This window comes from Phragmites australis, chromosome 19, assembly GCF_958298935.1.
Source record: "Phragmites australis chromosome 19, lpPhrAust1.1, whole genome shotgun sequence".
Taxonomy (NCBI): domain Eukaryota; kingdom Viridiplantae; phylum Streptophyta; class Magnoliopsida; order Poales; family Poaceae; genus Phragmites; species Phragmites australis.
Window position 1 is genome coordinate 20,486,432 of NC_084939.1, and position 24,415 is coordinate 20,510,846.

Here is a 24,415-nt window from a genome sequence, read left to right on the forward strand (position 1 = left end):
TCCTCTAGAGAATGCGGCTTCATCTCATTCTCCTCCGTATCTGGCAGCCTCGCTTCCAGACCCAATATTGTTTCCCCCAGAGAGCCCAAAAAAGAAGAAGGAAAAAGAGGTCAAAAAGACAGGCTCTAAGAAGTCCCTGCCGGAGATGTCGAAGGTCATTGTACCGGCGAAGTCGAAGGCCATTGGACTGGTGAAGCAGTCCATGGACATTGCACCAATGTGGACTCAGGGCAACACAAAATTCAAATATGGGAAGCCCTTGATGACGGTAGATGAGCTAGCATGGGCGGGAAAAGCATGTGTCGACCTGCATAATTACTACGTATAGGCTTGTAGAGACAGCAATGCTCAATCCATAGTCGTACAGTACAAACAACGACACTTCTTAAGTGATCAAGACAGCTACTTCATTGTGGGTTTCAATGACTTATACGACCTCTTCAACCTTGATGGCCTGGACGTATCGTTATTATGGATCTTCACATTGTAAGTCCCTTAATACTAGATATTCATTAATTAATACCATTAAGTCTTGAATCTAACTAATTAATATCATTAAGTCTTGAATCTAACTATGTTCTTATCTGTAGACACTTGATGAAAGAAACAATGAAGAACAAGGATCCCATCGCATTTCTTGACCCTGAGGCCATTACAATATCGGTCATCCAACTTCACCTTGACTACGCTATGAATCATGTGGCCAGGGCAATGCAACAATACTCAAAAGTGAAGTACCTGATGGGCGCCCACAACACCGGTGGCCATTGGATCTTACTTAACATTTTCCACGAGTGGGACTTGGTGTTCTACGTCAACTCGTCAAGACCAATATCTACAAAAGGAAAACTTAGATCGCGTGATTACAGCGCTGTAAAACAACTCCTTAACATGTATGTTTTGCCTGTCTTAGTTCACATATTAAACTTTTCTAACATTCAAAGGCTCCATAATCGATCCCTCTTTATGCAGGGCTTTTGACAAGTACCTTTGAGCTCAACCTGACTACGATGCGAAAGCTGGCCGCAGGCTGACACACACGACCGAGTATGCGGTAAGTACTACCAAACAGATTACCAAATATTCTCTGTTGCTGTTTTTGTTCCTTTTCATCTAAAAGTAAAGTTTCTTTTCAACAGTGCCACCAACAAATACCGGGTAACACTTTTGGATTCTATGTTGCGTGGAACATGCTCCTCACACTCAGAGCAAAGAATATCAAATCCCCTGATGTAAATTCAATACAGGATTATTCGTAAGTAATTTTGGTATTAGTTTAATTCCATGATAACATGACATTGGTTACGCATTAAATTATGTAGAAATACAAGTGTATGTTTCTCGATGCTGGAGCACTCCCGGATATTCGACGACAGATCGCTGAGTTCATGGTGTCTGAAGTCATCAGCCCACAGGGCGAGTTCCACTATAGAAGCCCTAAGTTGTGAAGTCTTATGTAATTATGAGTGATTAGAACTTTGTAACATTTGTGATTCTATAATGAATTCATTTGAACTTTGTAATATTTGCAATTCTGTGATAAAGCGAGTTCTTATACAAGTGTGTTTATCGATATGTATTTGGATGCATTGCTATTGTTTGCGTGGAGAAGATGGATGTCAAATCCTGGCTATGTTCGAGGATGTAGCCAGGAAACAGCTCATTCCTACAGGGCAAGAGAAACATAAGTGACGGGTAAACTGTCTACCTATCACCTATGTTATTTATAAGTGATGGGTAACTAGGTTACCCGTCACTTATTATATGATATAAGTGACGGGTGAAGGGGTCACCCGTCACCTATAAATTTCTCCCCAGCACATGGGAGACGTTCATAGGTGATGGGTAATAGTTATTACCCATCACCTTTGTTCATCATTGGGACCCGTCACCAATGATTAGTGATCACTGACGCGTTCAGGGTGACGGGTACGGTACCCGGCCCCCATGAATGTCATCACCCGCCACCCATGTCTGTTTTTCATGTAATGGCAGTGGGTAGGTAGCCCATTCATGCATGGCAAGCCGCGCCCATACATGCAGTGATCATTACCCAAAAAATAGTAATAACAAACATACAACATCACATATGTTTATTTAAAAATCGTCACGGATAAATTACAAATATACGGTTAATAGGTAAAAGTATTTGTGATATTCCTAGCCATCTAAGAGAGTGAGAACACACAAATGATTTTGTTAACGCGGAATTGGGCAACACCTCGCCAACTTGGATGCATCAAGGATACTTGTCGCTTTTCGCAAACGACGCACAACTTGTTTACAAGCAAACAAGCAAAGGTTGCAACTGACAACCTCGAAGATCGCCGCCCAGATGATTTATGAGCAAATCAACAAAGAACTACCACCCGAACAACATGGATTTGAAGTAGTAGCATAGAACTAATCCTAAATTGCAGGAAAGTAATGACAAAATAAAAAATAGATGCAATAGATGTGATTGATTGATGGATATGCAATCGGCCTCCACCCTTCAACTATTTATAGGGGGGGTATGGTCTTGACCCTAGGGAATAGAAGTAGGACTCTATTACAACACTACACATGCCCTGTTCGGCTAAAATCGCAAAAGATATCCAAAAAAATCCATGAATCTACTTGGATTTGGTTTCAGACTGAATACCGGATGGTCCGATGAGAACAAATTCCAGAGCACCGGACCATCAGGCGAGTTCACACGGCCGAAACTCTAAGATTTGGTCTAACACACACCGGGTATTCCGACATCACATTTATATTCACCGGAGTATGTCACCGGACCAATATTTGCAAAGAGTAACTTTTGACAAGAGAGCACACCTGCCCTCACCGGATGTTCCGGTATACACTAGACACACTCACCAGACTAATATTTGCAGAGAACAATTTTTTTGCAAAGTTTTCCTTTTGAATGCACCGGAGTTTCCAGCGATCATCAAAGACGTCACCGGACGATTTTCACCGGAGAACTTTTTTCGGCTAAAAATCTTCTTCTTCTCACTGGATAGTCCGGTGATACCCCGGAATCTCCACCGGACCATTTCTTCCAAAGAGCAGGTTTTCGGGGCAAATTGACTTTCTACATACCAGATAGTCCGACGTTTTCACTGGATCATTCACCAAACTATTTTATACAGAGAGCATGTTTTACTGTACCAAATTTGAACTATAAGCATCGGATAGTCCGGCGATGACACGGCATTGATCACCAGACTATCCGGTATATACAAAAAATCTAGTTGTGCCATTTTTTGCCATCAACACATGCCCCCCTATTTTTTGGTAAAGCTTGCGCACCGAAAAATATTTTTACACAGGATAATCATGAATACCTCATCTTGTACTCTAAGTTATGACTTAGGGTGATACAAACAATATATCGGCCATATGTGCATGTTCTAAGGGCGATGATAATCACACCGTCCACGTATAGTGATATATCTTAGGACGATAGTAAATTACATCGGTCATGTATAGTTTACCTTCTCAAGCATCTTGCCAAACACTCGGATAATATTTCTTCAAGTATTTCTCAAGCATCTCCTCGTACATATTGCAGTACGTATGAATTCCCAGGCACAATTCCTACAACTTTTAAAGGACCTTCCCAACTAGGAGACCACTTCCCAAATTTATTATCTTTAGACCCAATAGGTAAAATCGTCTTCCAAACTAAATCCCCTATTTGAAACGATTTTGCCTTTACTTTGTTATTGTAGGCTCTTGCTACTCTCAACTTATCCTTTTCAATCTCTCTCAAAGCTTTAAGCCTTTCATCATTGAGGTTATCTACTCTATCTATCATTGTATTATAATAATCAATGGCTGACAAGTCATTTTGTCGTACCACTCTCAATGCGCCAAGATTTACCTCAACGGGTAAAATGGCCTCTTGTCCATACACTAACTCATAAGGAGTAACCTTAGTAGCACAATGCTTAGATATATGATGAACCCACAATGCTTCACTCAAAACCTCATGCCACCTTTCTGGATGTTCTTCTATCTTCTTCTTTATAAGCTTAATCAAAATTTTATTGCTAGACTCGGCTTGTCCATTAGCCAGAGCATAATATGGTGTGGAATTGAGAAGCTTAATTCTAAGGGATTCGGCAAACTCACGCACTTGATGAGAAATAAAACAAGAACCTTGATCTGTAGTTAAAGTTTGCGGAATACCGAATCTATGAATAGTATGTTCCAAAATAAACTTGATCACCTCTTTGTGTGTCATGTTCTTCAAGGGAACAGCCTCGGTCCACTTTGTGAAGTAATCCATAGAAACCAAAACAAAGCGATGACCTTTGGAAGATGAAGGATGAATTTGGCTGATGAAATCCAAAGCCCATCCTCGGAACGGCCATGGTTTGGTGATAAGATTCAACATAGAAGCAAGAGCTAACTGTATATCACCAAAATTTTGATATGTTTCACATCCTTTGTAGTATCTAGAGCAATCGTCAAACATAGTTGGCCAATAAAATCCAGCTCTCCTTAACAACCACACTATTTTATGAGCCAACTGATGTGTTCCACAAATACCTTCATGTACTTCACCCATAGTAATTTTATTTTGCTCATAACCTAGACATTTTAGAAGCAACCCATCTATGGTTCGGCGATATAATTCACCATCCAACATCACATATTTTTAAAGCTTGTCGCATAGTCTTTCTATCTACCGATGAACTAGGATTTTCTAAATATTCGATCATTGGCTTTCTCCAATCACTAGACATATGCAAATCTGATTTTTTGAGCAAAACCGAACCTTCTTCCTGTTGTTCAGCCAAAAGAACACTAGCACAAGTAACAACGGTTTTTCTAACACAAAGAAAATCCCTCTATTCACTCGATAACCGGATGCTTGCTGCGCTAAATCATTTGCCCTCATATTCTCTTCTCTAGATATGTGAACGATGGTGAAATCATCCAAACTTGCTATGATATCTAAGCATATATCCAAATAGCTATTTAGTGACCCATCAAACCATTGATAAACTCTAGAAACTTGCTGCACCACTAATAATGAATCACCAAACACTTCTACATGTGTCATGCACATGGACTTTAAAATTTGCAAACCTAACAAAAGAGCTTCGTACTCGGCTTGATTGTTGGTACAAAAGTATCCTAAGCAAACCGATGTTTCAAAAACAACACCTCTAGGTGAAATTAAAACAATGCCAACACCTTGATCTTCCCTACAAACCGAGCCATCAAAGTATAATTTCCATGGACACACACTAATCAAACCAACCAATGCATCACTATCAATACGATGATCAACAATAAAATCAGCAACGATTTGGCCTTTCATAGACCTTAACGGTTCATAAGCCAAATCATATTCAATCAAAGCATATGCCCACTTTCCGATTCTACCACTCAAAATCGGCTTTTGCAACATGTACTTAATAACCTCGGTTTGGCATGCAACCACACAAGTACTAAAAACCAAATAAGTCTCAACTTGGTGCAAGCATAATATAATGATAAACATAATTTTTCAATAAACACATACCTTGTTTCCGCATCCAAAGATACGCTGGCTCAAATAAGTGATCACGTATTCTTTCCCTTCGCTTTCTTGTGTAAGAACAACACCTATTAGCGTCTCTTGTGCAGCAACATATAGCCGAAATGGAATCCCGGCCTTAGGCGCCATTAAGACGGGAGGTGATGACAAATATTTTTTGATGTCATCAAAAGCTCGTTGCTGTTCTGACGTCACATTTATATTCACCGGAGTATGTCACCGGACCAATATTTGCAGAGAGCAACTTTTGACAGGAGAGCACACCTGCGCTCACCGGATGTTCCGGTGTACACCAGACACACTCACCAGACTAATATTGGCAGAGAACAATTTTTTTGCAATGTTTTCCGTTTGAGCGCACTGAAGGATCCGGCGATTATCAAAGACCTCATCGGATAATTTTCACCAGAGAATATTTTTTTGGGCTAAAAACCTTCTTCTTCTCACCGGATAGTCCGGTGATACCCTGGAATCTCCACCGGATAATTTCTTCCAAAGAGCAAGTTTTTGGTGCAAATTGACCTTCTACATACCGGATAGTCCAATGTTTTCACCGGACCATTGACCGGACTATTTTATACAGAGAGCATGTTTTACTGCACCAAATTTGAACTATAAGCACCAGATAGTCCGGAGATGACACGACATTGATCACCGGACTATCCGGTGTATACAAAAAATCTGGTCGTGCCATTTTTTGCCATTAACATGTTTTACTAAAAGGCCGTCGGTGTGTTAACGACTCCTAGACACAAACAGTTTTTCTAAAGAACCGTCTGTGTGTTGTTGAATGACACAAATAGCTATGTATAAAAAATCATCTGTGTCTAGTAGCCATCAACACACAGTGGGTCTTTTATGAAAACCACCTATGTGTTCTCGCTCTCAAATGACTAACCTAGTCTTACGTGATGAATATATTGGAATTTATTCTTTTGACCATTCCTACTCAATTGTTTGGACGATTATTTGGGCATCTATATAGCTTTAAATGAAAAGTTATGAACTACAAAGTAGTACATCTCATCGAGTTATACAATGGTCATATAAAGTTTGTCTCCATTCAACTTCGTACGAAAAAGTTTATGTTCAATTTGTGCAATGTTAAGTAAAACAACCATAACTTTTGCATACGGAGTCCGATTTCGACATTCAACCTCTACTTTTGAAGCTAACGAGAAGGCGCATCCAAAAAAACTACAGATGTTAACACATGTATCATTTTTTACCCCCAAAAAGGCTAAAAAATCCCTCGGTAGGATCAATCGAGAGCGCGGCCAAGGCTTTAAGGCATCTCTTGTGTTCCCGTGTGGCTGATTTTTAGGCATTAATTAGTTATCCAAGAAGGTAAAAGACTAATGTGGTAAGCAATTTAAAAAAGAGATAGAAGGAAAGGTTGTTTCTTATGAAAGAAGCTAGCATTTTGAACAATCCTAGATGAAAGACATCGCCTGTGAGACAATTAATTGTCTTGCAAAACCTGAAGAAACTAGCAACACACATGCATGCATTAAAAACTTATTTCCTAATAGCAATTTCTTACTCTCTCTCATCTCAAATATCACCTACGAAATAAGACATTGAGAGTGGCCTAACGTGACAAACGTTAGTTGATTAGCCTAACGACAAATCAACAGTGATGTGCATATAGAGATGCAGCCAAGATCATCTCACATGAGATTAATTTGTTTGTTGCTATCATTCAGCCGATTGAAAATGGGTCTTCCCTCTGGTGACGAAGCTCAACCATCAATTTAATGGACAACTCTCGTCTTATCTTCTTCCTTACACTCGCGCAACCGCTCCTGTTCCCACAATGGTCCCTCGACCCTCCTGCATCCAACCGTCTCCGGCAGTGTTCCTGCCACCGGATTCATGCCCGCCACCCCCGCTGTGCTAACCGGGTTGGCATATTTCCCTGGGCGTCCCTTTCAGCTTAGGAAGCACATTGGCGACCTCAAAAATCGTGGCCACTTACCTCCACTGCTAACTCCTCCGAAATTGCCGTCGCGTGAGAGATTGAGCTAGTTTTCATGCACCTCATAACTAGGAAGTGTGGATTAAATTATGGTAAACTAGTCGAGAATTATGTACATATGGTATGAGGGCTGAGATGAACCCATCAAAGAGCATCTTTGTCCTTGCATGTGGGCATGCAATAAATAAATGCAAGAGCGCATATGCATCTCTGTGTTAATGTAAGTGATTTTTGTCAGAATTAAAGTCCAAATTTTAAAATGCTGGCATACATCTACACTACCAATACAACATCTTGATATACACATGTGCTCCTATGCGTATGCATGCACTGCCCTCACTACTGGATACAGTGAGCACTAGCAGGAGCACTTTCAAGCGAGATCATCGTCATAATTATCTACTTGTTGCTAGTGCATATTCAGATGCTCCAATAATCAGTGCTAGCTAGCAATGTTACTTCTACGTTGCTATTGCACGTTCAGATACTGCTGTAAAATTTGCACAACTGTCCATCAGCAGCGCCGTTGACAATACTGTCCATCGGCGCGCGGTCACTGGTCGCATGCACACATGGTGCTACCTTTTCTTTATCTCTCTACATGACGTGTTCAATGCCACGAATGAAAATGAATCGGATCATGCACGTGCGGTGTTCCTTTCTAACGGGACTGAAGGGTGCAGCCAGATGCATATATACGTGTTTAAGTTCTTTGGTCTAGCACGTACTTACACGCATCGTGCTGCACGCGGGCAGTTCCTATATTCAGGACATGCAACAAGGCATCTGGAGGGGAGATCATCATGAAGGTATGATCAAACTTCTTCTTCATCCTCTGTCTGATACTCATCCTCAACCTGTGGAACACCAGGGAGGTGCAACAGTTGATTGCTGGAGGGGGGAGGTTGTTGCATCATCAGGAAGCCTTAGGAGTTGATTGGTGGTGGTGGGTGGGGGTGAGCCTGACGTCGCTCCAGCAAAATCTGGTTAACTGTCGCTAATAGACCATGAGCACCGCGTAGAAGATCATCTTTGCTCATCTCTTTGAGGAGCTCTACCCAAGAAACCAAGAGGGAACAAGCATGAAAAATGATGTCAGCAGGATCACGCAAGAGCTTTTTGTGAAAACACGCCCTATTCCGAGCCTTCCAAATGGCCTAGCAAATAGCAGCTAAACAAGTGGTGGCAAAATCTTTCCCATTGGGAATGTAGTCATTAATCTACTTACAATATTGAGCTAGCGAATTGGGAATAGTGGGAGCACCAATAAAAGTTCTAATAAAGCCCTAGGCCACCTTAGCAATTGGGTAGAGAAAAAAACAAATGCTTAATAGTCTCAGGTGAGTACAAAAATAATAGGAGGGATCTCCACTCCAATTTCTCTTAAGCAGATTATCTTTGATTAACAGGGCATCATGCTCTATGAGCCATAAGAAAAGTTTAATTTTCAGAGGAATTTTGCCCTTCCAAATATGTTTAAAAGGAAGGTGAGGGGCATCTTTGGTTAACTAATTATAAGTAGACTTAACACTAAAAGAGCCTTTCTTATCCCATGACCAAGAAATAGCATCATCAGAACAACCAAGTCTGACATTTGATAACCAACTGAGAACCAAATCCCATTGAGATTGAAGTTCCAGAGTAAACCATCTTTTGAATTCAAGGCACCACTGCATATTGTAACAATAAAAGATAGTAATAATTTTTTATTACAGATGGAGTAAAGCACAGGGAACATTTTAGTGAGGGAATTTGTGTTCAGCCAAATGTCTTCCCATAACCTTGCATCTTGACCATTATCAATATGGTAGTGGGAGCGCACTTGTGTTTCTGGTCTTGTATGTAGATGACATATTATTGATCCGGAATGATATTAAGATGCTTGATGCTGTCAAATTTTCGTTGCAAAAGAGTTTTTCAATGAAAGATCTAGGAGAAGCAGGATACATATTGGGCATAAAGATCTATAGAGATAGGTCGAGAAGGCTGATCAGATTAAGCCAGAGTACATACATCAACAAGGCATTGAAAAGGTTCAATATGCAAGATTCCAAAAATGGTTTCTTGCCGATGTCACATGGCATCACTCTAAGAAGAGTCAGTGTCCTTCGACCACTGATGAGTTTGAGAAAATGAGTGTGATCATGTATGCTTCTGCTACCAGAGCCATCATGTATGTCATGCTTTGTACACGCCCAGATGTCTCCTATGATCTAAGTGTTACGAGTAGATACCAATCAAATTCGGGTGAAACTCACTGGGTAACAGTAAAAAATATCCTCAAGTACTTGAGAAGAACTATGGATATGTTCCTAGTCTATGGAGGTGAGGAGGAGCTCGTTGTAAATGGTTACACCAATGCGAGCTTCCAAACCGACAAGGACGATTCAAGATCGCAATTTGGTTTTGTGTTTTGCCTCAATGGAGGAGCAGTGAGTTGGAAGAGTTCGAAGCAAGAAATGGTGGCCGATTCCACGACGGAGGCCAAGCATATCACAGCTTCTGAAGCTGCAAAGGAGGTTATTTGGATCAGAAAGTTTGTTTTTGAGTTAGGTGTGGTGCCTAGCGCTTCTAGTCCAATGGATCTCTATTGTGATAATAGTGGAGCCATTGCGGAAGCCGAAGAACCTAGGTCGCATAAGAAGTCCAAGCACATACTGTGGCGCTATCACCTTATTTGAGAGATTTTCGATCGGGGTGATGTGAAGATATGCAAGGTGCACACGGATTTGAATATTTCTGATCTGTTGACAAAGTCACTCCGACGGCCAAAGCCTGAGGCGCACATGAGAGCTATGGGTATTAGATACTTACATGATTTACTCTAGTGAAAGTTGGAGATTGAAGGTGATATGCCCCAGAGGCAATAATAAAGATGATTATATCACACTTCTATGTTAATGTACTTTTGAATAATATGTTATTCTAAGAATGACTACCTTTTACATTGATTGGCAAATATGTGACTTGTTCATTAAAATCTTTGTTTATATCATGATGTTATTCTTAGTCGATCTCTGGTCGCATATCAATATGATGATACATAAGATCAGGACATGTATTGATTAATGATCACGTTTCATGAATCATAGGTATAGAGATACCAAGTCAATAATGTGGACATTTATGTTAGAGAACATGATGTTGGATAGACCCACTTTGAGATACTGCTGGGATTGTTATTTATGATATGCCATCAGTTGTTATCTCAAATGGTGTACCTACATGATCCTTAGACCTGAGATCGTCAATGATTCCTAGAATGTGTAGTGACATACTTTGAGGCTGCCAAATACTATTTCATAGCTGGGTAGTCATAAAGGTAGTTTTCGGGCTTGTCATGAAATATGTTGTGGGGTGTGAGCGATCAAGATGGAATTTGCCCCTCCTTGATAATGAGAGAGATATCTCTGGGCTCCTCGAGGTAGTTGGATTGAGAAAGTGCATGGCCATGCTAATACGATTAAAGAGTTAGTCATGATGAATCCACTACTTTATCAAGTGAATGGTTGAGCTATCACAAGGGTGGCATGTATCTCGCCTTTAGCTTGACTGGTATCGTGAGGCGAAGGGATCGGTGCACGTGTATATCAAATTCCAGTCGATTTGATCTTTTGTGTATACTCAAGAGTCAACATGTCCCGCTAGGGACCGCTATTGATTTTAGTTTGGAAAGGGTTTCCGAGTCATAGCCGTTTGTACATGAACCTAACAGGTCACACATTTAATGGGGTGGAACAAAATATGCGAATTGAATTTGTATATGGGTTTTGATTGGATTGTGATCCATGAGAAGTTAGAGTCCTAAAGGGCTTCCAACGTGGGAGCCCATTGGTGAGCTCTATATAAGGAGAGGTGTGGGTAGGGCATGCTAAGGTTGATCCACTTCGAAACCCTAGCCGCAACCTTCTACACGATCTCCCAAAACCCTAGCCGCGCGTATGGTGCTAGCACATCGACGCTTGGTGTTTCTGCCCAGTACATGTGGATACCGTAGAGGCGCTGCTGCTATTGCGGCACTAATCTTCTCGGCGAGTTGATCACGATCTGTACGGGATTGGTTGCCCACCTTGACGAATTGGTCGATGTACCTACTCGTCTGATCGTGAAGCACAACGCGACCACTCGGATCTGGTCGGACAGCGTGACACGACCACTTAAAACTAGTTGAGGACGTGACAGACCTGATCAGGAGCTGGTTGAGGAACTGGTCGAGGTGCATGACTACCTGCTCGGAGTTGGTCGGGGAGCGTGACCACCTGCGTGGGGCTGGTGGTGGATCTGATTTAGAAGCTACTCGAGGAGTTTGACGCGCATGATGTTGGATTGGTCTACTCTAACTCTTCTTCCGCTGCACTACGCATCGAGTGGTTACGATCTATGATCTCCTACTAGCATGGTTTCCTGGGTGAATGCGGTAGAAATTTTTTGTTTTAGGCTTGTGTAGCCTGCCCATTACCCAACAGGTTACACCTTCGATCCTTTCTCCCAACCATGTGTGCAACCACCTTGCCATTTTCCTTCTTCTTGAGCTTGTAGTGGTTACTCTTGGTCTTGACCTTGTAGTTGGGATTGTTAGAGATGTTCGTTGCCTTCTTCTTATCCTTGGTCTCCTTCTTGACTTGCTTCTATTGGAAAGACTAGTGGCCTTCTTGATAGCACTTGAAGCATGTCATGGTGGACCTCTCTGCAAGCTTGTTCACCATGGTTGCATGGTTATCATGAGGAGGTTGGACATGATTCTTGCCCTTTAGTGTTTCCAAGTCCTTCTTGAGCTTCTCGACTTCTTGCTTGAGCTCATCATTTTCTTGCGCAATGAGGTTATTAGATGGTTCTACTAACACATTCTCAATGCATTCCTCATTGCAAAGGGGTGAGCATGATATATCAATTAAATCATTGCAAGAAGTAGAAGCATCAACTTTAGGCTTGAAATTAAATAGTGAGGTAGATTGTTTCAAAGGGACCTTAGTTTGAGATTCAATGCACTCAAATTTAGCCTTAAGCTCATCATGCTCCTTGTTTAGCAAATTGAATTTGCTCAATAATTGTTCATAATTAGAAACAGAGGTAGCATGAATATCATTAAGTGCATTGAATTTCTTAAGCTCTTTTGATTGTTTTTTAAGGGCCCTTTGTTGCTCATTGATCAAATGAAAGAATTCATCATAAGAGAGAGAATCCTCCTCGGATTCATCATCACTTACATCGCTATAAATACCTTCGGCCATAAGGCACTTGTGTGATGGCTTGCGTGTCGACTTGCGTGATGATGACCTTGAGGAAGAGCTCTTCTTGGAGGGGAGAATGGTGAATCTTTCATCACTTGAGCTTGACTCTTCATTGTCTCTCACCCATCTTCCTAAGCTTGCAAATGCCTTGGCTCTTCCCCTTGTCTCCCTCTTGTTCTTAATCTTCTTCTCCTTCTTGATGTGATCAATTATGTTGACCAAATCTTCAATAGAGATAGGATGATCAATCTTTTCATTGATCCTCTTCATATTCTTCTCTATCTTTAAGAAGAGCTTGGCCATCTTGGGATCAATTTCATCATCACTTGATGTGCTTTGATCATCCTCTTTATCGCTCTCTTCATCTTGATCACCATCATCTTCGCTTGAGCTTGACTCTTGCCTCCTCATCTTCGCCTTCATGTGTGAGAATTGAGCTTGCTTGCATGTGAGGGCAAGATTCTTGGAGTTGGATGAGGTAGGAGCTTCCACCTCCATGGTCATTGTCATCTCATGGGCGATGATCTTGCCGAGCACTTGACTTGGAGTCATCTTCTGGATGTCATTGTTGTTGTAGATGATGGAGACTATCAACCTGTACTTTGGAAGGAGAGCTTGAAGTATTCTTCTCATCATTTGATCATCTTCTATTGGCGTCAAACCTAACCCATTGATCTCATTGACAAGAATATTCAAACATGAGTACATGTCATTAGCACTTCCATGGGGTAATTGCTTGATGCCATTGAGCTTAGTCACAAGCACATTATATTTCTCATTGCGCACATCCTTTGTGCCTTCATATACTTTAATTAGACTAGTCCAAATATCATGTGCCTTGGTGAGATTATAAACACAGTCACATGCATCAACATTTAAAGATGACAAAAGGATACTCTTCACCAATGCATCTAATTGCCTCTCCTTGTTGGTGATGTGAGGTCTCATCCCTTCCTCGGTGACCCTCCAAAAATCTAGACCCTTGGCTTGCAAATAACAAGGCATTAGAATTTTTCACCGGGGGAAGTTTGTGCCATTGAAAAGTAGAGCACTATAGGAATCCATCCCAACCCCGAATGTCACAACTTACTAGGCGGTGAAGTCTAACTAATCAAAATAAGATGAGGTCTCAAATGCTACTTGAATGGTGTGACCTTACGTAAGCCCCGGTTCTGATACCAATTGTGAGGATCGGTGACATCCTAAGAGGGGCGAGGGGGGTGAATTAGGACACTTAGAAACTAATGACTCTAAAGACATCACAAGATAAACCTATCTCAATTTCTATATAAATGTGCTCTAGGTTTATCTAGTGTGTCTACTCTACCGATCAAAGCGCTTGCAACCTATCTAAGAAGGTAAATTGCAAGTAAGTAAATGCGAAAACATAAATAAGGTAGAGAGAGCAAACTGAGAACAAAGATTTTTCCTGTGGTATCGATGGTATGAATGCCACCCCTAGTCCATGTTGGAGCTCCACCAAAGATATGCTCTTAGTCAACACCCAGTCATGGCTGTTGAGCCACCAAGTCACAAAGACAAGGCCTTAACCTGGATGAGCTGCCAAGCCACCAAGGCAAGGCCTCACCACAAGCCTCAGTTCTAGTCCCTTACCACCGTGATCACTTCGGAGTTTGAGCTACCAAGGCAAGGGTCTCTGTGTCCCCGTACATGTGTCTTGCCACCGCTTCACACCAAGTCAGAGGGTCAAAAAAGTTGCGGATGAGTCACTAAGACTCCAAGGTGCTGACATACTTCATGGTACACGGTCGGATCACTCCTTGATCCATTCTATAGGCAGCAATCACCTAGCAACACTCTCTCTAGGCCTATAAGCACTAATACTCACTAATCTTGTGCTTAATCTCCTTGGATGATCACTTTAAGCATTTTGGTGGCTTATATGTCTTCTCAAATGTATATGGGGTTCCCTGGACTCTAGCAGCATGCCAAACCTTCAAATGATTGAGTGGAGGGGTATTTATAGCCTCAAATTTGTGGACTAGCCATTGCTGCAACGGCTCAACTTTACTGTGAACAACGATAATCCAATGACAACTGTAGTACAAGCACTGGACCATCCGATGTGTACATCAGTGGATACTAGCCATTAGAACTACACTCAAACTTCTTCTGAACAGTAGATTATCCAGTGTATACTCAAATCCATCACCGGATCTTCCGATGAGTTATCTTGAGTCATCCGAGCCTTTGCATGTTCTCTGTGTAAATTGCTCCAGTGAGACCTCCGGTGTGCATCTCTTCATCACCGGACCATCCGGTGAGTTATCCTGAGTCAAACTGCGCCTTTGTAGTCTCGCTATGTAAAATGCTCCAGTGCATTCATTCGGTGTTCATTCCATTCACACTGGACCATCCGGTGAGTTAAACCTTCTCTTTTTCCCTGGAAATGCTTCGGTGCAACTATCTCTGTGATCACGAGACTATCTGGTGACTTCATCCTTCTTCTTCAACAGTTGCATCCTCTCTTTTAGGAATGCTCCGGTAAGATCAGCCGGTGTGCACAGCAAAACACCATAGCATCCAGTCAACTAATCATCTCTCTTCAACACTTGCAACCCTCTCTGCAAGAATTGCTCCGGTGTATATCTTCCACTGATCACCGAACCATCCGGTGGGTTGTTCCATTTCGCCTTATGAGTAGAAAGACTCCGGTGAGTACACGAGTCGGAGCACTGGATTATACGTTGCCTTCTTTCTCCTATGCTGAGAATACTCCGGTGATTATAGCCTTCAGTACACTGGACCATCTGGTGAGAACAAATCTCCTGGGGCTTCTCCAATTTAACAAAAAAATTTCCCAGCTGCGGTGGCTTCTTCATGTATTGCATCCATGAGACCTACTAACATATATTCTTGACAAAAATGTTAGTCCCATTGACTATGTTGTCATTAATCACCAAAATCACAATCATGGCATAATAGGGCCATTTTCGCTACACCCTTCCTGTACGATCTCAACTTCACCGTGCTCGGTCCAACGAGTATAGCCAGGCATAAAGCCCCTTGGCAACAAGTGAAATTGTATCTGCTGGATGGTGGAAAACTGCTTCTTGTTCTCGCAATTGATGCATGGACTACACATGTATTGAGACTTTGTATTTGACTTGTGCGCCGCAGCTTGTACCAGGAAACAATCCACATCGTTCTCGTACTCTGCGCTCACACAACTCGCATCGTACATCTATCTTCTGTCCATCTACAATTATATCATTATTGTAAATCCAAATTGATAACATCTAGAAGATTTTGCAATCACCAACAAATAAATTACATCGTCAGCTCCTACCGGCAATTGGCCCGGGTTAGAGGGGCTGCCTTTTGCATGCTTTCGTATCCGCTTCTGATGAGTATTTGTTGGTGCCATCCCTAGAAAATTTCTTTATTATTCAACCCCTTATCTATGACTCATTAAGGAAACATGAGAAATAAATACGCTCATAAATAAAGTTTCTATATTGTAGCTTGTTAATTAAATAAAATATAAAAAATACAATTGGATCTTGCAACATACCAAAATATCATGGTGAAATTTTCTAATTCATTAAAAATCAAAAGAAGGGATAAGATCAACTTTAGTTTTTAAGGTAACATTTTGAGTTAAAATGCTAAATATTGGATTTGACTTGGGGATTTCAACTTACTTGAGCTCAAGAGGTTCCTAGAAGATTGCTTGCTGTTTGGGAAAAATCTAGGGTTCACTTGCCCAAAAAATGAAGAAAAGGCAAATGAGCAAATGGAGAGGAAAGAAGGGATTTTGTTTGGATAGCTAGAGAGAGGTCATCTAGACCTTCTTCTTGACAAAAACAATAAGCTTGAGTGGTGGGGGAATCAAAGGGGGAGAAGGAATGAAGTGTTTGCTGCCATGTGACAGTTTGTGAGGGGGAGAGAAAGTTGTAATCAAATTATCTGTTAGCTCAAGCTTGGAGAAGGTGGGGAAGAGGGCATCATTGCAGGCTCATTTAACCAACTGGTAGTGATCTTATGCTATCACTGCCGGTTGGTGGATTAAGCTAGTAGTGATGAGGGAGTAGGGCGTCACTGCTGGCTCAATCTAACGACCGGCAGTGATGACACTTATCACTACCGGTTCATAAGCCACGATGGCTGATTCTTTCCGTGTGTCTTATGAACTGGCAGTGATGCCACATCACTACTGGCCAGGAACCGGTAGTGATGGGCCAGCATATAAGCCTAGTTTTGTAGTAGTGCAGTCCTATCAACGGGTAGTCTGACACCCTGGGTAGGGTTGGCACTTCAATCGGCGACTGGTAGTCGTGGAAGCCACTTGCATCCTATGTAGTGCCACGATTAGATGGTGTCATCTAGGATAGATACGGATTCATCTATCCTAAGCCATGTTTTACCAAGCTAACTCTAGGTCTTGGTTGTATAGTAACAATTTATATCTCTGCCCTGGTAGGGGTATGTATGTACACTTACCCTTTAAAAGACATTATAAATACATAACGTGGGCACAAGGTGAAAGGGACTCAGTTCATAAAACAATCACATCTTGGTTTTCCTTTCCTCTCTACTTCTCCTCCAAGCTTGAGCCACTCCTGTGGATTGACTCTCGCCGCACTTTGTTCGTGGAAGACACATTTTCTTTCACCAACAGTTGGCGCCATCCTTGGGGAGAGAATATGTGTAGGAGTTCTAGGAGAGGTAGGATGCCACTGAAAAAGAAAACCACTAGGGAAGCGGCCCAGGCAGCCGACTCCTCAGCCACGCCTGTGTGAAGGTCCACATGGCCACCACGACCAAAGGCTCGATACGCTGACGTCGGCCCCTCAACTGGGTGAAATGAGGGGCCCATGGCCACCACTGATCTGACTAGAACCCTGGTTGCGCCTGGCACTAGGGGGGCTGTGGCAACCATCTATTACCCTTGTTGCACTTGGCGCTAGGGGCCTCGTGGTCACCCCCGATCTGGTCACAACCCTGGCTGTGCCTTGCACTAGGGAATCTGTCATCTCGGAGGCGTTTCTACAGTAGCACAGCGAGAACCCCGTTGCGTCCCAATGGGCTGCGGCCGAAACTGCAGCTGCATGACACGCACACGTGGTGTCCCTTGGAGCTCAGCTGGAGGAACTGCATGCGGCCTTGCAAGTCATGCAGCAATCTACCGGCATAACTATTGCTCCTCCCATTATGGCCAACACCATATTGGCCCCAGCTCCGAAGGACGGCTAGGGCTTCCTCAACACGGCCCATCGTCACCAAGCACCACCACGGTCAGCCTACCGACAGCAGAGCCTCGGGCCAGCCAGCGCGAGGTTCCACTCGTAGACTTCGACTCTCCCCTTCAAATGGACCTGCAGGCTGTACCCTTCTCGGACGAGTTTTGGACCCCCAAGCTACCTAAGTCTAAAGGTGATTTGGACCTGGATGAGTTTGTTTGCTCATACACCCTCCCCATCGAGACCAATGGAGGCGGGACGGGCCACCATGGCCAAGTGCTTCCCTCTCGCACTAGAAGGAATAGCCCTCGGATGGTTCTGGACGCTAGGGCCTCGGTACATTTATGCCTGCGCCAAACTCAGAGATGCTTTCTGCTTTAACTTCTAGGGCAACTTCGTTGATCTATTGACCTTTGGGAGCACCCTCATGTGCATGTTAAAGGAATATACACGTGCTGAAGGAGGAGCTCCGACGGGAGGTCATGTATGTTACCATGACCCCTTGCATCGAGCCTGAGAAGTCAACCTCGCAAGTGGGGTCCAAACATGCTCCTCCATCTCCATCAGCCAAAAGGGACTCCGAGGAGGCCGAAGGCTCCAGAGTATGCAAGAATCGACAACGACACTGGCGCGGGGTCCACGACATCGATCAAGCCAGAGTGGCTCCGAAACCTCCTCATTCTAGGGGACACTACCAAGTGCGCTCCAGAGCCTTCCTCGTGTGGTAGCATATCCCAGGCTAGCAACCAGAAGGAGGATACTAGTACAATCTGTAGAGAGCCAAATGTGCCCACAACTCCGAAGACTATCGACCCTCATAATCCTCCGAGAAGAGTATCTTGAGAGGCAGGCAGCACGTGAGGCGGGAGATAGGGCTGGCAATGACTGGCCCAGAGGTCGTAGGCAAGCAGCGGGCGGCCAAGTTGATCATCTGGCCCTGTAGAACCCTCCCCAGCTGGCTTTGCATCCTCCACCTCCGCCACCCACAGTGCAGTAGGTCAACAGAGGGGACCATGCCAAGAAGGTGGTCCTTGCCATAACAAGAGGGGAAGCCTCCGGCAGCTCCTCGAAGCGGCAATGGCGCGACTATGCACGTGGGGTCAACCATGTCGAGGCTAGCATCATCCACCGCCAAGTCCCTGAATGGGTCGAGGCCCCTAGGACCTTCACCTACAATAGCGCGGTAGGGGTAGACTTCCCCCACGCTGACGCCTTGGTTATCATGGCCAATGTCGCTGAAGTAAAAGTCCGGAGGGTGTTGGTTGAAATAGGGAGCTCCACTGATATTCTCTTCATACATGCCTTTGATCAGCTCTGCATTCTGTGAAGCCAATTTTCTGCCACCTGACGACACCTTCACAGGTTCAATGCCCCCCCCCCTCGACGCTCTGGGCCAGAAAGAGCTTCCATTCACCTTCGATAAGAACTTTGTTGAACGGATCGAGATTATCAGCTTCAACATTGTGGGCATGCCCAACGCGTACAACATCCTAGGCCAAGGAACCCTAAATAAATTCAGAGGGGTCCTGCATCACAATTACCTCTGCATGGAGATGCCTAGGCCCCAAGGGCTGATCTCCATCCATAGCGACCAACACTTGGCTAGGCGCATCAAATACGGGCATCCTGCCCCACTTGACAGCTGCCACGTGCATAATGTGGTGGAAAGGCCCCTCCAAGACACCTCTCTGGTATGCCTCGGGCACCGAGGTCCTCCGAAGCCACAGCCAAAGGGGGACGTCAAGCACATCCTACAGGGTATGGGGAACCCCGACTGAACTTTCCAGATTGAGGCGGACCTCACTCATAAGTAGGATGCCCAACTCCTAACCATCCTGAGGGCCAACATTGATGTTTTGCATCGTCTCCATAGAACCTCCTCAGAGTCGATCGCCACATCATCAAGCACACCCCCTGAGTTGACCCGCAAGCATGGTCTGTACGCCAGGGGCTCTAAAAGCTGTCCTCCGAGCGGGAGAAGGCCGCAAAGGAGGAGGTCCAAAAGCTATTCCAAGCTAGCGTCATTCGGGAGGCATCCACTCAGACTGGTTGTCAAACCCTGCCCTGGTCAAAAAGGCTAATGTAAAATGGTGCATGTGCATCTACTTCACCACGCTCCCTCGCATAGACCAACTTGTGGATTCCATTGCTGGCTGCGAGTTGCTAAGCTTCCTAGACGCATACTCCAGATACCACTAAGTATGGATGGTAGATATTGGTCAAAGAAAATATGTCTTCCATGAACAAGTTGTGACGAGAACCAACCCACAGGGGTGGCTCAAGCTTGGAGAAGTGGAGAGGAAAGGAATGCCAAGGTGTGGTTTTATGAACTGAACTCCCTTTCACCGAGTGCCCATGGCCCGTATTTATAGTGTCATACAAAGGGTAAGTCTACATACATACCCCTACGGGAGGGCAGAGATACAAGTTCTCTCTACACAACCTAGACCTAAGGCTAACCAGGTAAAGCACGGCCTAGACCTAGGTAAATCGGTACTTACTCTCGTGAAATTATCTGACCGTGGCACTATAGTGGTGACAAGTGGTCCTGGTGGCATAGCGAGCGCCCGGTCATCCATTGCAGCACCGTTATGCCCAGGATGTCAGACTAGCTATTGATTAGATTGGCATTAATAGCCGATCACTTCGTGGAAGGCAGAGGGCAACTGGTGGGCCCTTCTAGTTGATCTTTCAGGAGGGGGCCAACCGCCTCTATGAAGCCTCCAGGAGTTGGCGTTCTCTGGGGCCTTGGGAGCCCTTGAGGCTTCGGCCTCCATAGGGGGTCCAGAACCAGAAGGCTCCAGAGGATCTCGGAAAATCTGTGACCTCCGGACCCATAGTCCGTGGAGCATAGGTGCGTCCTGGATCCTTGATGGCAACCCCCCAACAACAGCCCCTCATTAGTAGGGCCTTTGGCAATCCTTGGATCTATAGCTGAAGGGCCTACTACCCTCCTTCTTGTCTGAGTTATTTCGTAAAGCCCAGTTTATCGGCCAGGTGGAACGTCAGACGACACCTCTGATTGAGGACATTAAGTGTGACCTACCGTTAGTGACATAGTAAAACCCTACCAGAGTGTAGTGGGACACATGGCGTCTCATCATTGGAGCGTCGTGGAGAGCGGTTCCACTTCCCCATTGGGGACCTCAGTCGAGCATCATCCAGATTCGGCCATTTTGCTCCTTGTCACATAAGTTCTTACGCCCCTGCCACTAGTCCCAGTCTTCCTAGCCTCCATCTCCGGCGAACACCCCACGCCACGTCTCTCGGACATCAATATTTTCTTTGGTGCCCGTAGCAGAGTTAGCCCCCGCCCCAAGGGGCCACGTGCCGTCAGGAGATCGAGATGTCGCGCTAGTTGCTTCTGCCGTCGTCGGTGGTGCAGGCGAGATAGCTGCGGACGGGACCATTGACGCACGCGGGCTGACTGGATCTAAGGTGGTGACTGGTTTACCACCGCTGCATCGACCTCATCGGGTGTTGAACTCCAACACGCCAGCAAGGAGTACCCTCTACAAACCAGCGTGTTGGGGGTGTCAAACGTAATCGAGGCCACCCTCAACTAAATGGTTGAGGAAGGGAAGATCTCCTCTAGGTTTGTCACACGCGTTCCACAGGGGGAGGAGATCCTGGCACCACAGAGTCACAAGACTATGGTTTTTTAGGCTTTCTTCGACGCAGGCCTGTAGTTCACAACTGTGCTGCTCCTCAAAGGGGTGCTTCGTCACTTCTTCATGGAGCTCCCCCAGCATTCAGCCAACACCATTGCCCGTCTGGCCATCTTTGAATGTGCCATGCAAGCGGAGGACTATGAGGGGAGAGTAGAGCTCTTCGCTGCCATCCACGAAGCCAGCTGCCAGCCGAAGATTAGGACAGTAGGCAGAGAGAAGAGAGCCCTCAGCATCGGTAGCGTGAACTTGAAGCTCCGGCTAGAGTACCATGGAGCCTTCCACTCAAAGTCCATCAACGAGTGGTGGTACATCGGATGGACAAAGGGGTGGTTTTATTACAAAGGGGGCTTTATGTCTCCTCTCCGCTCCACTAATTGGGACATCCTTTACATTCGGACCCTGGTAGTGGATATGTTAGAAGCTCAGCTAGACTTGAGGGTGGTGCTCCTTCGAAGGGTGGCTCGGAGGATGAGCATGCGTGACCTTGATGCTGTGCGACTAGCCTCTCTAGGCAAATTGGGATTATGCCTTCAAGCAAGGCAAGGAGGCTGAGCCAAATGTGTACTCCAGGTCCACTGTTGATTCTGGTGAGTCCTCTCCACTGTCTAGCTTCAAGCCTGTAGATGTGAGACACCTCTTTCTTTTAGAATGGTGCCTCTCACTGGGTGAAGCCACCAAATCGTGGAGAAATTGTCACACTCGGTTTTAACAGACAAAACTAGATACGGCTTATGTGTGCTCAGGATGTTCAACACATATAATAAATGTTAAACTCTTACAGTAATTGACATATATTGTCTTCTATGAAGATATCAGCAGTGGAACAGAAGCACTAGTGCCAAACAATACCGCAGGCAACCGACCGGGGGACATGCACCTAGAACGTCACAACCTCATCTTGATAGTCATCAAAATCTTCACTTGCTAAGCAGCCCCACACCTATTCATGGCATAGGGAAAATAGCAAGTGTGAGCACATGGAGTACTCAGCAAGTGTGCGAAAGATAATGATATGTAGGCTTTCAATAAGAATAGGCTAACACATGGTATATTTGCGTAAGTGCGAGTAAAGAAAATGGTAATGTAATTCAAAAGCATTATGGAATTGTTAAGTGAATATACCCCAACAACCCGATAACAAACCATCCAAGGTTAACCATCCCATAAACCATAGCCAACTAGTACCCCTGTACTATACCATAACCATCTAATCAAGTGACAATCCAAATATCCCATAACCGAGGGCACGACTGTTATAACAATTTTACGCTCTGCAGACGTTGTCCAACTTTTAGCCACAAGTCGTGATATCCATGTTGCCGTGTAAGCTAGACACTTAACACACCCTAGTGGTGTGCCGCCAGGAGATCCCTACAAAGCATTGTCCATCAATTAGGTCCTGGTAACCCAATAAATGCTAGCAAGGTGTCTAATTGATATGCTAAACCTTACCCATATCGGCCTCATGTTTGAACGGTATTTCTTGGGTTATCGCTCCTCGAACTGGTCCTTATATGTGACACTTGGGCAAAGACTATCCAACAGGGAAATAACCAACAAAACCTAACACCTTTTCTTGAAACGTATCCACAAGCCCACCACATGAACCACAATTATCAAACCAACAGGAAAAATAACCAACAAATTTTTTGGAACATATCCAAAAGCCTACCACATGAACCACCATTATCAAACCAACTCCTTGTCTGAGTTCTAGGGTTCCATGTTACTAACAAGTTCATCATCACCATTGCATATATCCACATATACATATGACACTTCCCAACATCCCAAAAGCATAGCTAAGTAAATCTACCCAAGAGACTCATATCAGCTACCTCTTAGGCTTCAAGGAATGTAAAGGAAGAACTAGGTAAACCAAAACATAGGTGACTACCCATCATGTTGATAGACATTGCATGCAATTTTGTGAAACAAAACATTTAAAACATTGGTTCAATATGATCAAGGACACTTTCCTTTTATCCAATGCTGCTCAGTGTTGTCAAAATCTTGGTCTTGAAGTCACTCAAATTGCTCCGGAATGTCATCGACTAATCGCGAGAACTACCGATAAAAAACACAAAGGAAAACATTAAGAACAACATACCAAACATCAGTAAAACACTTTAAAAACACTATGGTTGGATAGCTATGATTTTAGAAACATTTAGAAGCAAGAATCGCCTAAATCGGAGTTAAGATTAAAGAGAATGGGCTTTCAGAAAATGGATTAGGCTGAAAAAGAAAGACTAGTTCACTGGAGTTATCTTCCTATGGGAAAAGAGTTTATTGCACAATCACCGCATCAAGCTTGACAACATCATTGTGCAAGATTCAAGAAGTGTAGGGCAGACCAGACTTCACTGACTAGTCTAAGGAGAATGATGTGGTGCTGACTTGGCATGCTATGCAAGTACCATCTTGGATTAAAGAAGGGACATGCTGAGATCTAATCTCGACCACCCATGATGGATCAAATGGCTAGAGGTTGTGCTTCTAGGTTAAGGATACTACCGGTGACTCTGTGTAGCGGTAGTGGTTCGACTTTCGTCGGAGATGGCGATCGGGCGCGTAGCCACTGACATCAATGTCAGGCTACGATGGTGTTTCAGTTAAACGAGGAGAAGGCGCTGGAGCATTCAAAATGCCGGGACCTCATGGCGGCCAACGAGGCCACCAGTGAAGATGCCTCTGTCTCGCCTTGGCGAAGGCCGATAAGCGAGCAGAGGCCACAGAGGGCCGCCTATAGGAGGAGGTGATGCACCAGGAGCGTACGGAGGAGGTGGCCC